General features: G+C 42.1%; 1 long non-coding RNA gene across 1 annotated transcript; it reads right to left on the reverse strand.

Moving 5' to 3' along the window:
* Positions 1-4,589: 4,589 nt before the first annotated feature.
* On the reverse strand, positions 4,590-7,120 carry LOC137075977 (uncharacterized). The gene is made up of 3 exons (XR_010905138.1): positions 7,058-7,120; positions 6,527-6,608; positions 4,590-5,534 (listed from the first exon to the last, which is right to left on the reverse strand). It is a non-coding gene; the product is annotated as an uncharacterized lncRNA (long non-coding RNA).
* Positions 7,121-16,062: the final 8,942 nt, after the last annotated feature.

A 16,062-nucleotide genomic window follows, 5' to 3' on the forward strand; every position in this document is an offset into this window, starting at 1 on the left:
GATGAACTTGATGCTGCAACCGAAACTATTGACTCTCTCCTTACTAGCACTTTAGACATAGTTGCTCCCCGGCGCTTAAAGAAGATTAAAGCAAATAATCCAACGCCGTGGTACAACGAGCACACTCGGGCCCTTAAAACAGCAGCCAGAAAAATGGAGCGCAGCTGGAAGAAAACAAAACTAGAGGTTTTTCGCAATTTGTGGAAAGAGAGCATGATTGCATACAGAAAGGCCATAAAAACTGCTAGATCTGCTTATTTCTCATCTCTTTTAGAAGAAAACAAACACAACCCTAAGTATTTATTCGATACAGTGGCTAAATTATCAAAAAATAAAGCTTCAGCTTCTGATGTTTGTAAACAACACAGCAGTAATTACTTTATGAACTTCTTTACTAGTAAGATTGATAATATTAGGAATAAAATTATAACCATGCAGCCGTCTATTACAGTATCACTTCAGACAGAGCACTGCAGGGTCACTGAGGAAAAATTACACTCATTCACTGCTATAGGAGGAGAAGAACTGGCTAAACTTGTAAAATCATCAAAATCAACAACATGTATGCTTGACCCTATACCGACTAGGCTATTAAAAGAGATACTTCCAGAGGTCATAGATCCTCTGCTTAATATCATTAATTCATCTTTGACATTAGGATATGTACCGAAAACTTTTAAGTTGGCTATAATTAAACCACTTATTAAAAAAATGCAACTTGATCCTAAAGAATTAGTCAATTACAGGCCAATCTCGAATCTACCGTTTCTATCAAAAATACTAGAAAAGGCCGTGTCTTCACAATTATGTTCTTTTTTTAGAAAGAAATGGTATATGTGAGGATTTCCAGTCAGGATTTAGACCGTATCATAGCACTGAGACTGCTCTAATTAGATTTACAAATGATTTACTCTTATCATCTGATCGTGGTTGTATCTCTCTATTAGTGTTACTCGATCTTAGCGCTGCATTTGATACTATCGATCACAATATTCTTCTGAATAGAATCGAAAATTATGTTGGCGTTAGTGGAACTGCTTTGGCATGGTTTAAATCGTACTTATCTGACCGTTATCAGTTTGTAGCAGTAAATGAAGAGATGTCACACCGATCACAAGTTCAGTATGGGGTACCGCAAGGCTCAGTGTTAGGACCGTTGCTTTTCACCCTGTATATGCTACCACTGGGAGATATCATTAGGAAACATGGCGTTAGTTTTCATTGTTATGCTGACGATACTCAGCTCTATATTTCCTCACGCCCGGATGAAACCTACCAATTCACAAGATTAACAGAATGCATAGCTGATATAAAAAATTGGATGAATAATAATTTTCTGCAATTAATTCAGATAAAACTGAATTTTTAATTATTGGACAGAAAAGCTCCACAAGTAGTAACCGAGAATACTGTCTAACACTTGATGACTGCTCTGTCAAGCCCTCGTCGTCAGTGAGGAACCTGGGTGTGCTCTTTGATACCAATCTTTCATTTGAAAGCCACGTTTCTAGCATCTGTAAAACCGCATTCTATCATCTTAAAAATATATCTAAATTACGGCACATGCTTTCAATGCAAAATGCTGAACAGTTAGTACATGCGTTCATGAGCTCAAGGCTAGATTATTGTAATGCTCTACTGGGTGGTTGCCCTGCTCGCTTAATAAACAAACTCCAGCTGGTCCAAAACGCAGCAGCTAGAGTTCTTACTAGAACCAGGAAGTATGATCATATTAGTCCAGTTCTGTCAACACTGCACTGGCTCCCTATTAAACATCGCATACATTTTAAAATCTTGCTTATTACTTACAAAGCACTAAATAGTTTAGCTCCCCGGTACTTAAGCGAGCTCTTAACGCATTATACCCCATCACGTCGATTGCGGTCTCAAAACTCTGGCCAGTTGATAAAACCTAGAATATCTAAATCAACTGCAGGCGGTCGATCATTTTCCTATTTAGCTCCTAAATTGTGGAATAGTCTTCCTAGCATTGTTCGGGAAGCAGACACACTCTGTCAGTTTAAATCTAGACTAAAAACACATCTCTTTACTATGGCATACACATAGAACATTTTTAACTTTCATTATTCAATTCAATTGACTGATTGTTAGGCTGCATTAACTAGGTCAGCCGGAACCGGGAACACTTCCCATAACACCTGATGTACTCGTTACATCATAAAAAGAGTGACATCTACGCTAATGTTAGTCTCTCTGTTTATCCCGAGGTTTATCCCGGATCTGGGCCCTGTCCGGATCGGATGGTGGACCTGCCTGGACATGACCAACGCATCCTGGAGTGTCTGCTGAGCCGTGTCAAATGGTGTCTCCTCCGAATTTGCCTCACTGGCACGACATGCTCAAAACCCGTCTTCGGCGCAATAATTCCGATCTTTCATGTATTCATACTCTTGTGTAATTGACGCCCCATCCTAAATAAATCTGTCTCTTCCGCGATACCCTGAAAATTTTGAATAATCCGATCTAATATGATTTCCGACCTGTAAGGTTGCCAGAATAATAATCTTACACGGTGTGTTAATAGGCCAGAGGAGAACTGGCACCCCGACTGAGTCTGGTTTCTCCCAAGGTTTATTTTTCTCCATCATGCCCCGATGGAGTTTTGGTTCCTTGCCACTGTCGCCTTTGGCTTGGCTTGCTCAGTTGGGGACACTAAAAATATGATTAAAGTTATTCAACTTATTATACAAATAAAATATATGAATTAGGTCTTATTTAATTCTATAAACTATAATACTGATCTGCCAACATTGTCGCTATATGATAAATTAAAATAAGCTGATAACATCACTGTTTTCTCCAGTACGGCTGTACAGCCAAATCTAATTTTGTCGCAATATTACCCTGTTTGACACTGTGAAGCTGCTTTGACACAATCGTGATTGTAAAAGCGCTATATAAATAAAGTTGATTGATTGATTGATTGACAGGAAAAGCTTAGGAGCCTATTTAAAGGGAATGCTTGTGAAGGGGAGTTTAGTCAAACTATAGCAGCAGGGCAGCAAATAGAATTGTGCTAAATCAAAAGCCATTTAGTGTATGTGCACTATTTTATATGCGAAAACTTTAGTCCCCTGGCTACCATGTCAGAAGCTGCTATTCAAAATAAATTTCACCTGCCACGAAAGCTAATTCAGCAGCTTTTAGATCTTGTTGGACCAACTTTGTCAAAACAAACTAGACGGAGCTACTCCCTCAGCCCTGAAATCCTGCTGCTGGCAGCTGTACTCTTTCTTTCTCTTTCTTTCTTTCTTTCTTTCTTTCTTTCTTTCTTTCTTTCTTTCTTTCTTTCTTTCTTTCTTTCTTTCTTTCTTTCTTTCTTTCTTTCTTTCTTCCTTCCTTTCTCCGCAATAGTAGCAGCTGATTATGTTTTGCGTGTTGTGTTTTTATTGACTAGGTCATCTAATAATATAAATTAGTTATTTATACAATAATGTGAGGCAGCTGCTGGGCAGTCATCCCTGGTTGTGGAGTAAATCAAGACACTATGGAAAATATATTGTAGTAATTTAAATTACTCTTTCAACTTGCCAGTTAGTGTAGCAGGTTTACTCATGGTGCAGTTGAGCATGAGATTCCTGGTTCGTGCACTAATTTCAGAATTATGTAAAATTGTGTTGCAATTTTGTATGATAAATCAAACTTCAACTATTTCTGAAGTGTTTCTTTTATAAAGAACATAATTTTTTGCATAACACAGTGAAACAGTCCCTGCAGAGAGTAAATAATCGATTTTTGAGCCATGAACCACGAACAACACCCGCTAATGTTGCACTTAAGAAGGTATACCTTAAGCGACCTCCTAAAGTATAGTTCGGGAACTTGCCTAGAAATGGTATACCTTCAGTTAAGTTATACCTTTAGAGTCTTCCTAGTGACAACGTTATAGGGAAATGCAGCCCAATAAACTTCATATATTTTTGTTTCTCTTGTTTATTAGAAGCAATAGTCAACAGTTTAAATGTTTATTTTTCTTAGAAACATTTATCGTTTCACTTCGGAATACACTGATTCATCCATTGGGGTCGTATTTATTGCTGTTTGAACTTTTAGGAAACCAAATGAGTTTTCATTAGCAGAGATTATTTATTTTTCTGTGTTCATATGAAGAAATAAAATCGTATACATATCCCAGCTGGCATTTTAACATTGAGCCACTGTTGAATCAACGTCAGGTGCCAGTGTTGGATAACCGTTGAATTTTGTTTAGATTTTGCAAATCTAATCAACGTTGAAATGGCAACGTCTTTCCAATGTCATGTTTCTCAACATAGGTGAATTTGCCAACATTGAAACAATATTGATTTTAGTTTAGATTTTGCAAATCTAATCAACGTTGAAATGGCAACGTCTTTCCAATGTCATGTTTCTCAACATAGGTGAATTTGCCAACATTGAAACAATATTGATTTTAGTTTAGATTTTGCAAATCTAATCAACGTTGAAATGGCAACGTCATTCTGACGTCATGTTTCTCAACATAGGTGAATTTGCCAACATTGATTTAAGTTTAGATTTTGCAAATCCAATCAACGTTGAAATTTCAACATCACTATAAAGTCCTGCTTTTCAACATAGTTTTTGTTAAACTGTTTTCACTGAAGTATTGATGTGTTCAACAGCAACACCAAACACCTTGAAATGGATACATAAACACTAAGTTTGCAAACACGCACAGTCAGCTTGGAAGAAGCCAATTGGTCAAAGGAAGACCAGGAAGAAGATTAATAAAGACATTTCACTGACGTAGGAAACATGCTTTATTACATAGCTGCAATTGTGCCAACCTTTCACATCAATTGTACACATGTCAAACTTTTACTTTACCCAAAAATTCTGTCATTAAAGGTTTAGTTCACCCAAAAGTGAAATTGAGGTCATTAATGACTCACCCCAATGTCATTCCACACCCGTAAGACCTCCATTCCTCTTCAGAACACAGTTTAAGATATTTTATATTTTAGTCCCAGAGCATTGTGGCGATCCGAATCATTGATTCATGGCTGTTTGAATCTTTATTTGAGGTTTGAAAACAAACGCAGAAGAGAAAACAATGCTGAATAAAATCGTACTTTTTTTTATTTTTGGACCAAAATGTATTTTCGACTCTTCAAGAGACTCTAATTAACCCACTGATGTCACATATGGACTACTTTGATGATGTTATTATCTTTCTGGTCCTTCTGGACATGGACAGTATACCGTACATACATTTTCAATGGAGGGACAGAAAGCTCAGAGTAAATATAAAATATCTTAAACTGTGTTCTGAAGATGAATGGAAGTCTTACGGGTCTGGAACGACATTAGGGTGAGGAGTAAATGACAGAATTTTCATTTTTGGGTGAACTAGCTTTTTTTAACCTTTAAAAAAAACGGCCCAAACATTGGGCAACATTAACAACTTTCTTGTTACTTCTTTCTGCTACCGCCACCAGTCCTCTCAGGTGCATATTTCAAGTCTTTGGCCATGTATTCGTCTACTTTCATTGGCTTTAAGCTCAAGACCGCATCTGACGAGAAAAAAAACAGATCAGTATTAGCAAACACTAATATTTTAAACTCAAATTAAAATATTTAGCAAATATCAACTTTTGTGGCATTGCCAATGATCAAAGTATATCAATTAGTATTGATCAACATGCAAGGTCATTGATAATCATGTGCTTGAGCGAGCAACAAAAGGCAGTTGGTAGTAACCCTTGCTGCAGGTAGAGAAGTTAGTCTAGAGCCCAGAATGGAGTATTTTATTTATATATATATATATATATATATATATATATATATATATATATATATATATATATATATATATATATATATATATATATATAAAAGTTTGGACACATTACTATGTGTAATGTTTTTGAAAGAAGTTTCTTCTGCTCATCAAGCCTGCATTTATTTGATCAAAAATACAGTAAAAAAAAAAAAAGTAATATTGTGCTCTTATTACAATTTAAATATTTGGTTTTCAATTTATTATATGTTAAATTACAATTTATTTCTGTGAAAAGCTGAATTTTCAGTATCATTCCTTCAGCGTCACATGATCCTTCAGCAATCATTCTAATATTCTGATTTATTATGAGTGTTGGAAACAGTTCTGCTGCTTAATATATTTGATGAATAAAAGGTTTAAAAGAACTGCATTTATTCAAAATAAAAACATTTTCAAATAAAATAAATCTCCTTTACTATCAATTTAACACAGTGTTTCTCAAACTTTTTCAGCCCAAGGACCACTTTATCTTCCAATTTTTTTCTGAGGACCACCTACAGAATCCCACTCTAACACGCCCCCCAAAACCAACAAAATAGGAAGGATAAGCTAAATTTAAGTTTAATATGCAACTGTTTCAAGTCAAAAACGAATCATTCAAACATAAATGCAATGATTTGATCAGAAATTATTATATACATTTTATATATAAAAAGTCTTCCACATAAACCTGTATTTAAATTTTACAAAAATGTAACAAAAAAAAAGTTAAGGGTTAGTTACTTTCAGATTCAAATAGATGGTTGGGTTAGGTATGGGGACAACTTAACGTTAAAGGAGACTTTCAGGTCGTTTTTCCAAATCTCTGGAAAAAAGAAGAAAGAAGAATGTGACATGCTAAAGATGTATAGATATTCTTATGCCTCTCCCTGATTGGGTAACGGTAGTACAAGACAAAAACATTCAAACTGATCTAATATGTATAACGTTAGCGCACACATAAGTTACACGCCGATGGAACGACGGACTAACGGCAGTTCGCGGTTAAACTAGTCTGCCCGTAACGTTACACTTAACGGCGGTTCGCGGTTAAACTAGTCTGCCCATACGTCTAACGTTACACACACACACAGATAAGAACGGCGTTTGACGGTTAGCTAGCACAAACTCCGGTTCGCGGTTAAACTACGTTAGTCTGCCCATATAAACACATTATTAATTAACACAATACGTATATGGACCAGAGTCAGGCACACTCAACATTTATTTAGGAATTTTCTAGTTATAAAATGTGACTTCAAAAACTTTGCTTACCGTCTGAGCTGTTATGCCCAAATTCAGTCGAATCGGTCCAGGTCAGAACCTGCTGACGATGACGACACAGACCCACTTCGCGCACGCGCAAGCAGGTGTTGCGTGGAACCGTCAGAGCCAGTCGCCGTCCTCCAATCAAGCCATACATCTTGTATTCGTGTGTGTGTGTGTGTGTGTGTGTCCGTCCATATGTGTGTCTATATATATATATATATATATATATATATATATATATATATATATATATATATATATATATATATATATATATATATATATATATATATATGTGTGTGTGTGTGTGTGTGTGTGTGTGTGTGTGTGTGTGTGTGTGTGTGTGTGTGTTAATTTTAAGCGGTCTGTTAATTTTTTTTCAGAGCTGTGTAGGATATATATATATATATATATATATATATATATATATATATATATATATATATATATATATATATATATATATATATATATTTAAATATTATATATTATATTTTAAATATATATATATATATATATATATAGCTCTGGAAGAAGATATAATATTTTCACCAGCCGCCACTGCATATATTGTTCTTGTATGGAATGACTAACCAAAATGATCAATCGGACTTGCTGTCAAAGTAAGCCATAAGATGTAGAAAGTGCTCAACAATTCAGAGTTGATATTTCAACGTTGTATCATTATTCATGTATCAACTCTTTTTCAACAGTTAATTGATCAGCATTGTTTGGACGTTGTTCCAACGTTATTTTTCTACTGATATATTTCAACAAAATGTTTAAAAGTCATGGTTGTAAAAATAATGTTGATTTGACGTACAACTCAAAACTTGTTGATATTTCTATGTTGAATTCTTAGTGAGTTAACAACACCAATTCAACTATTTGGTGTTCAACGTTGTTTTGACGTTGAAACAATGTTTTTTCATAAACTGACATTATTTCAACTACATTTAAACGTTTAAAGTCAGTCGAATGCCAGCTGGGATAGGATGGCAAGAGAGTAAAAGACGAGTAAACGGTGAGAAAATTCTTAAGATTCATCTGTGGCAAGGACCAAAAAGAAGAGGAACGAGGGGGATGAAGCCATGCAAGAGACACAAATAAGTGTTGTAAATCTGTTTAAAAAAATAAATAAAATAAATAAAGGTTTCCAAGGGATCAATCAATCAACTTTATTTATATAGCGCTTTTACAATGACAATTGTTTCAAGGAAGCTTCAAAATGTGTTAAACAGGACAATATTGCAACAAAATTGTATTTGGCTGTACAGTCATTAAGGAGAAAACATTGATGTTATCATTTTATTTAAATTTATCATATAGCTACAATGTTGGCAGATCAGTATGAAACATAGTTTATAGAATTAAATAAGACCTAATTAATTCATTTTATTTGTATATTTAGTTAAATATCTTGGATCATAATTTTAGTGTCCCCAACTGAGTAAGCCAAGCCAAGGGCGACAGTGGCAAGGAATCAAAACTCCACTAGGGCATGATGGAGAAAAAAGATTGTCTATGCTTTTTATTGTACTGTGGCAAGGGGGGCGTGGTTCAGCGAGGTCTGCAGCGGGAGAGAGAGCCGCGGGACGAGCGGTAAGTGAGTGGGTTGGACGCAGATTAAAAACACCTGTATCTTGTTCCAGTAATGAGCGCGGAGAGGGGATAAAACGCCAGTGGAACCGGAGACCAGGGAGAGAGAGAGGCGGACTGTTGGTGCAACACCCTGACCCTAAAGTTTACCCGGAAGCCGGAAGCGCTGTGAACCGGAAGTGATTGTCTATGAGATTGAGAGAAGCACACGCTGAGTGTGACACTGTTTTTGAAAGACAAATAAAGAGAGCATCAACAGTCCAGCGACCCCCGTGCCCAGGGGCGGCGGGTAGGCCTGGGCTGGCCTGCTGGTGGTGCGGCGACCCGGATCATTTTGTGGACCGATGTCCTATGATGGACATCGGGACAATGATCTGGGTCCCGGACGTACAGCGGACCACCTCCGATCAAGCAGGAGAGTACCAAATTCCTGTGAGTATCAAGGGGGGTACATATCAGGCCTTGGTGGATTCAGGATGTAACCAAACCTCGATCCATCAAAGCCTGATGCAGCCGGGGGCATTGGATACAAGCCGCATGGTTAAGGTGCGGTGTGTGCACGGGGATGTGGTGGAATATCCGGTTGTCCCAGTCACGATACAGTTTCGGGGGAAAAAGCATAATGTAGAGGTCGCGGTTAGTCCACACCTCCGGCATCCGCTAATTCTGGGGACGAATTGGCCCGCCTTTCCGGCTTTATTGGGGTCGTTATGTGCGGATGCTGCTTGGGAGAAAAAAGCTAGGAGGGGGGCGGCGCGAGTGCAGCTTGGGGAGACTGAGACGGGACCCTTGGGGACGGCTTCAAAGGAACCGAGCGGGATCGAGAGACTGATTCTCTCGGACCGCGATGACTTCCCTCTGGAGCAGTCACAGGATGAGACCCTTAAAAACGCCTTCCAGCAGGTCCGATCTATCGACGGCCAGTCTCTCCAACCTGTCTGGCCTGTCACTTATCCTTATTTCGCCATAATAAAGGACCGGTTGTATCGAGTGACCCAAGACACTCAGACAAAGGTAGATACAACCCAGTTGTTAGTACAAAGAGCCGCCGGGAAATGCTTTTCCAGGCGGCTCACTCTAATCCAATGGCGGGTCACCTGGGACAGGCGGCCACGCTGAATCGCCTCATGACCCGATTTTTTTTGGCCAGGCATTCATGACAACGTGCGCAGGTGGTGCGCGTCTTGTCCGGAATGTCAGTTGGTGAATCCACTGGCCGCCCCAAAAGCGCCTTTCAGATCAGATTTTTTTTCAGATTCAACTTTATTGTCATTGAGCAGAGTACAAGTACAGAGCCAATGAAATGTAGTTAGCATCCATCCAGAAGTGCAAAAACAGTTTATATAAAAATGAAATATGCATGTAATAAATACACATATACACACACACACACACAAACACACACGTTTGGGGTCATAAAAGTGCAACTGGCAAAGTGTTTTGAGGTAGAAGTGTGCAAGGGAAAAAACAAAAAATAAAAAACAAAAACATCCATCTAGGATGTATTTGTTTAGCGTCTAATATTGGAGTTCAATAGACTGACAGCTGAGGGAAAGAAACTGTTCCTGAGTCTGCTGGTGCGACAGCGAAGACTCCTATAACGTCTCCCAGATGGGAGGGAAGTAAACAGTCCATGATTTGGGTGGGAGGAGTCTTTGAGAGTCTTTCTCACTCTCTGTAGGCAGCGTCTGTGGTAAATGTCTTCGACAGTGGGTAGTCGAACACCAGTGATGTACTGGGCTGTTTTTACCACTCGCTGGAGGGCTTTCTTGTCTGAGACAGTGCTGTTGCCATACCACACTGTGATGCAGTTTGTGAGAATGCTTTCAATCGTGCAGCGGTAAAAGTTCAGAAGGATGTGAGGAGACAGACGAGCTTCCCTTAGTTTCCTAAGGAAGTAGAGGCGTTGCCGTGCCTTCTTGACCAATACAGATGTGTTGAGTGTCCAGGAAAGATCCTCAGAGAGATGGACACCAAGGAACTTGAAACTGGTCACGCGTTCCACCTCAGCTCCATTAATGTAGATGGGGTTGTGCGCACGGTCCTTTCTTGTTCGCCGGTAATCCACAATGAGTTCTTTGGTCTTCTGGGTGTTGAGTGTGAGGTTATTATTGGCACACCACATTGCCAGATGTTGAACCTCATCCCTATAGGCCGTCTCATCATCATCACCAATCAGGCCAACCACCGTGGTGTCATCTGCAAACTTAATTATGGAGTTTGGGCCATACAAAGATGTGCAGTCGTGGGTAAAGAGGGAGTAGAGGATTGGGCTCAGCACACAGCCCTGTGGCACACCAGTGTTTAAGGTAAGGATGGAGGAGGTTTGATCACTGATCCTAACAGACTGTGGTCTGTTGGTAAGAAAATCCAAGGTCCAGTTGCAGAGGGAGGGGCTGATGCCAGGGGCTGATCACTGAGCTTGGAGATCAGTTTGGATGGCATCACAGTATTGAAAGCAGAACTGAAATCAATAAATAGCATCCTGACATATGCATTAGAAGTGTCCAAGTGAGTCAAGGCAAAGTGGAGAGCAGAGGCAATGGCATCCTCAGTTGACCTATTGGATTTGTAGGCAAACTGATATGCGTCCAGTGTTGGAGGCAAGAATGTTTTCAGGTGGGAAAGGACCAGCCGCTCAAAACACTTTGCAATTATGGGAGTAAGAGCAATAGGGCGGAAGTCATTGAGGGCCACTGCAGCAGCATTCTTTGGTACTGGTACAATGGTGGCTGTTTTGAAACAGATGGGTACAATGGCCTGAGCCAAGGAAAGATTGAAAATGTTTGTGAAGACCTCAGCTAGCTGATCTGCGCATGCCCTAAGCACCCGCCCAGGGATGCCATCAGGCCCGGCAGCTTTATGCACGTTTACCTTACTTAAGGTTGAACATACATCGCTGGTGGAAAAAGTGAGTGGTAGGTCTTCAGAGGTGAGCACAGCTTTAACAGATGGTACTGTGTTTCCGTGTTCAAAGCGCGCATAAAAATTGTTCAGTGCATCTGGTAGTGTGGCATTACTGGTTGAAGGGGTGCTGTTTGCTGGTTTATAATTTGTAATGGCATGAATGCCTGCCCACATGTGTCGGGGTCATTGTTTTTAAACCTATCCTCAATACGCAGTTTGTATTTGTATTTTGCTGCTTGAATGCCCCTCTTCAGATTGGCCCTGGATAGACTGTATGCTTGCCGATCTGCAGATCTGAAAGCAGCATCACGAGCCTTCAGCAGGAGTCTGACTTCCTTGTTCATCCAGGGTTTCTGATTTGGGTACATTTTAACTAGTTTGTGGGTTGTTACATCGTCAATGCATCTGTTGATATGTTGCAGAACTGAACTAGTGTATGTATTAATATCCGTGTGGGAGTCTAATGTGGCCCGAGAAGCAAATGCATTCCAGTCTGTGTTCTGAAACTCACGCTGTAATGCAAAATCAGCTCCTTCCAGCCAAATTTTAACAGACTTCCTTGATGGTTTCACACGTTTGATGATGGGGGTGTATTTGGGTAACAGAAAAAGGGAAATATGATCAGATTGTCCAACATGGGGAAGAGGAATTGCTTTATAAGCATTAGAAATGTTTGTGTAAACCTGATCAAGAGTGCGATCTCCTCTTGTAGGACAAAAAACGTTTTGATAAAATTTAGGCAGAGCTGTTCTCAGATTGGCATGATTAAAATCCCCAGCAATGATAAAAACTCCATCTGGATTAGTTGTTTGCAGGTTACTGACAGCAGAAGAGAGTTTTTTCATAGCTAGTTTAGCATTAGCATCCGGAGGTACATACACTGCAGCGATTATGGCAGATGAAAATTCACGGGGCAGGTAAAAGGGTCTACATTTAATAAAGATGTATTCAATGTCAGCAGAACAGTGAGATCTAGTAATAACAGCATTGGTGCACCAATATCTGTTTACGTAGATGCAAACACCCCCACCTTTGCTTTTACCGGAGCCCACAGCTGTTCTGTCAGCTCTGTAAACAATGCGCCCTTCCAGCTCAATCGCACTAGTTGGAATAGTGCTGTTGAGCCAAGTTTCCGTGAAAACCATAACGTTGCAGTCCATGAACCTTCGTTGAGTGATACGGAGTCGTAGTTCAACAATCTTGTTTGCTAGAGATCGTAGATTAGCAAGAAAGATGCTTTGTAGCGCTGGGCGATGCGGGTTAAGCTTTAGCTTAGCTCGAAGGCCGCCTCGCTTACCCCGTCTTTGTTTTCGCTCGCACCGCCGTCGACGGGCACTTCCTGACGAGCTGGCTGACTCACTCGAGCCCGGGGACTGGAATAACTCGGGAGGTAGTAGATGGAAGTCTATTGTTGTATCCGTTGCAAAGTTTATGCAGTGAAGTTGAATATCCAGTAATGTGTGACGACTGTATGTCGTTAATGCAGAGTTGCAACGAATAACTGAGCTTAAAAGGACTAGTAAAATAAACAATTTGCAAACTCTGGTGGGACACTGAGCCTCGCGATGTGATCGCGCCGCCATCTTGTCAGCAAAAGGCTTTGCGCCCCCTTCCATTAATGCAGGTCCCCTTCGAGAGAATTGCGATGAACCTCATCGGGCCATTAGAGCGATCCTCACGCGGCCATCGTTTTGCGTTAGTCATCGTGGACTACGGAACACGAGATCCGGAAGCAGTGGCTCTCCGCAACATCTCCGCGAAGAGTGTTGCGGACGCATTGTTTCTACTAATCTCCCGGGTGGGGATTCCGAAAGAAATCCTCACTGATCAAGGCACGCCGTTTATGTCACGTACGTTAAGCGAACTATACGGATTATTGGGCGTTAAATCCATTCGAACAAGCGTTTATCCCCCACAAATGGACGGCTTGGTCGAACGATTTAATCGCACCCTTAAAACCATGATCCGTAAGTTCGTACAGGAAGACGCCAAAAATTGGGATCGGTGGTTAGAACCCCTCTTATTTGCCGTGCGGGAGGTCCCACAAGCCTCCACGGGGTTTTCCCCCTTCGAGCTTCTCTACGGACGCCAGTCCCGGGGGGCTGCGAGAAACTTAGGAGGAGGGACCTTCTTTGGTGACGAACGAAATTCAGTATGTGCTGGACTTGCGAACAAAACTCCACACACTGGGGCGGCTATCCAGGGAGACCGCCAGAGCCGGACATATAACAGGGGTACGAGACTACGCAAATTTACAAAGGGAGAGAAAGTGCTCGTATTACTCCCTACGTTGAGCTCAAAATAATGCCAAAGTGGCAGGGGCCGTTTGAAGTCGCACGACAGGTCGGGGATCTCGATTATGAAGTGATACGTTCCGATAGGAACGGGGCGCGTCAAATATATCACCTTAACTTGCTTAAAAAGTGGAATGAGGTGGAATCCGTGTTGTTGGCCACGGTGATCGGGGGGGAGGATGATCTCGGGCCAGAGGCGAGGATGAAAGCACAATCGGTCGCACTGGCCCCTGGTGGAGATCACCTCTCACTGTCCCAACTCACGGATTTAGCAAAACTACAGGCGGAGTTCGCTGACGTGTTCTCGCCCCTACCGGGACGTACCGACTTAATTCAGCACCATATTGAGACCGAGCCGGGCATGGTAGTTCGCAGCCGGCCGTATCGATTGCCTGAACACAAAAAAAGGTGGTTCAGGAAGAATTAGAGGCGATGCTCGACATGGGAGTAATAGAGGAGTCTAACAGTGACTGGGCGAGCCCGATCGTTTTGGTTCCCAAAACGGACGGCTCGGACAGGTTCTGTGTGGACTACCGCAAGGTGAACGTAGTGTCGAAATTCGATGCTTATCCAATGCCGCGGGTTGACGAGTTGCTTGATCGGCTGGGCACGGCTCGATTTTATTCGACATTGGACTTAACAAAGGGCTATTGGCAGATCCCCTTGTCTCCATTGTACAAAGAAAAGACAGCTTTCACCACACCGTTTGGATTGCACCAATTTGTCACGCTTCCTTTCGGTTTGTTCGGGGCACCCGCTACCCTCATGGAAAGGATTTTGCGTCCCCATGCCGCATATGCTGCTGCGTATCTGGATGATATCGTGATTTACAGTCACGATTGGCAGCGGCATATGCAGCATGTCAGGGCGGTCCTGAGGTCGCTGAGAGGAGCGGGGCTTACGGCCAGTCCGAAGAAGTGTGCGATTGGGCGGGTGGAAGTAAGGTATCTGGGCTTCCATTTGGGTCATGGACAGGTGCGTCCCCAAATAGATAAAACTGCTGCGATTGCAACCTGTCCGAGACCCAAGACCAAAAAGGAGGTGAGACAGTTCTTGGGGCTGGCGGGATATTATAGACGGTTTATACCAAATTATTCGGACCTCACCAACCCTTTGACTGATCTTACTAGAAAGGGGCTACCAGATACGGTCCAATGGACGGAGCCGTGTCAGCAGGCTTTCACCCGAGTTAAGGCTGCTCTATGTGGCGGGCCGCTCTTACACTCCCCTGACTTTTCTCTCCCTTTCTTGTTGCAGACTGTTGCAGACTGACGCGTCGGACAGAGGGCTGGGCGCGGTCCTGGCCCAGGAGGTGGAGGGGGGAGAGTACCGGTGCTGTACATTAGCCGTAAGCTCTCCAAGAGAGAAGCTAAGTACAGCACCATCGAAAAGTAGTGCCTTGCCATCAGGTGGGCCGTTCTCACCCTCCGCTACTACCTTCTGGGGCGGGAGTTCACCCTCTGTTCGGACCATGCGCCTCTCCAATGGCTCCACCGCATGAAGGATACCAACGCGCGGATCACCTGTTGGTATCTAGCTCTTCAGCCTTTTAAGTTCAAGGTGGTCCACAGGCCGTGTGCTCAGATGGCTGTGGCCGATTTCCTCTCCAGAAATGGGGGGGGGGGAGGGGCTGCAGGCCGAGTCGGGCGGTGGGGGTATGTGGCAAGGGGGCGTGGTTCAGCGAGGTCTGCAGCGGGAGAGAGAGCCGCGGGACGAGCGGTAAGTGAGTGGGTTGGACGCAGATTAATAACACCTGTATCTTGTTCCAGTAATGAGCGCGGAGAGGGGATAAAACGCCAGTGGAACCGGAGACCAGGGAGAGAGAGAGGCGGACTGTTGGTGCGACACCCTGACCCTAAAGTTTACCCGGAAGCCGGAAGCGCTGTGAACCGGAAGTGATTGTCTATGAGTTTGAGAGAAGCACACGCTGAGTGTGACACTGTTTTTGAAAGAGAAATAAAGAGAGCATCAACAGTCCAGCCGACCCCCGTGTCCTCTTCCTTCCTTACATTTACGAACTTACTACATGTACTTACCCCCTTTAACTACATGAAAAAAGAGGGGAACAAGAGCCACTTTAATTTACAGCCCTCAGATTCATACTTACCCTGTAACTACACAGCGTCTGCAAGTGGGTCGAATGAAAAGGCCAGTCTAGACAGTCTTTTGCCGGTCTATCGAAGCATTCATGCAGCAAGCCCTCCGAGTTCA

Source organism: Pseudorasbora parva, chromosome 5 (genome assembly GCF_024679245.1).
Source record: "Pseudorasbora parva isolate DD20220531a chromosome 5, ASM2467924v1, whole genome shotgun sequence".
In the NCBI taxonomy this organism is placed as follows: domain Eukaryota; kingdom Metazoa; phylum Chordata; class Actinopteri; order Cypriniformes; family Gobionidae; genus Pseudorasbora; species Pseudorasbora parva.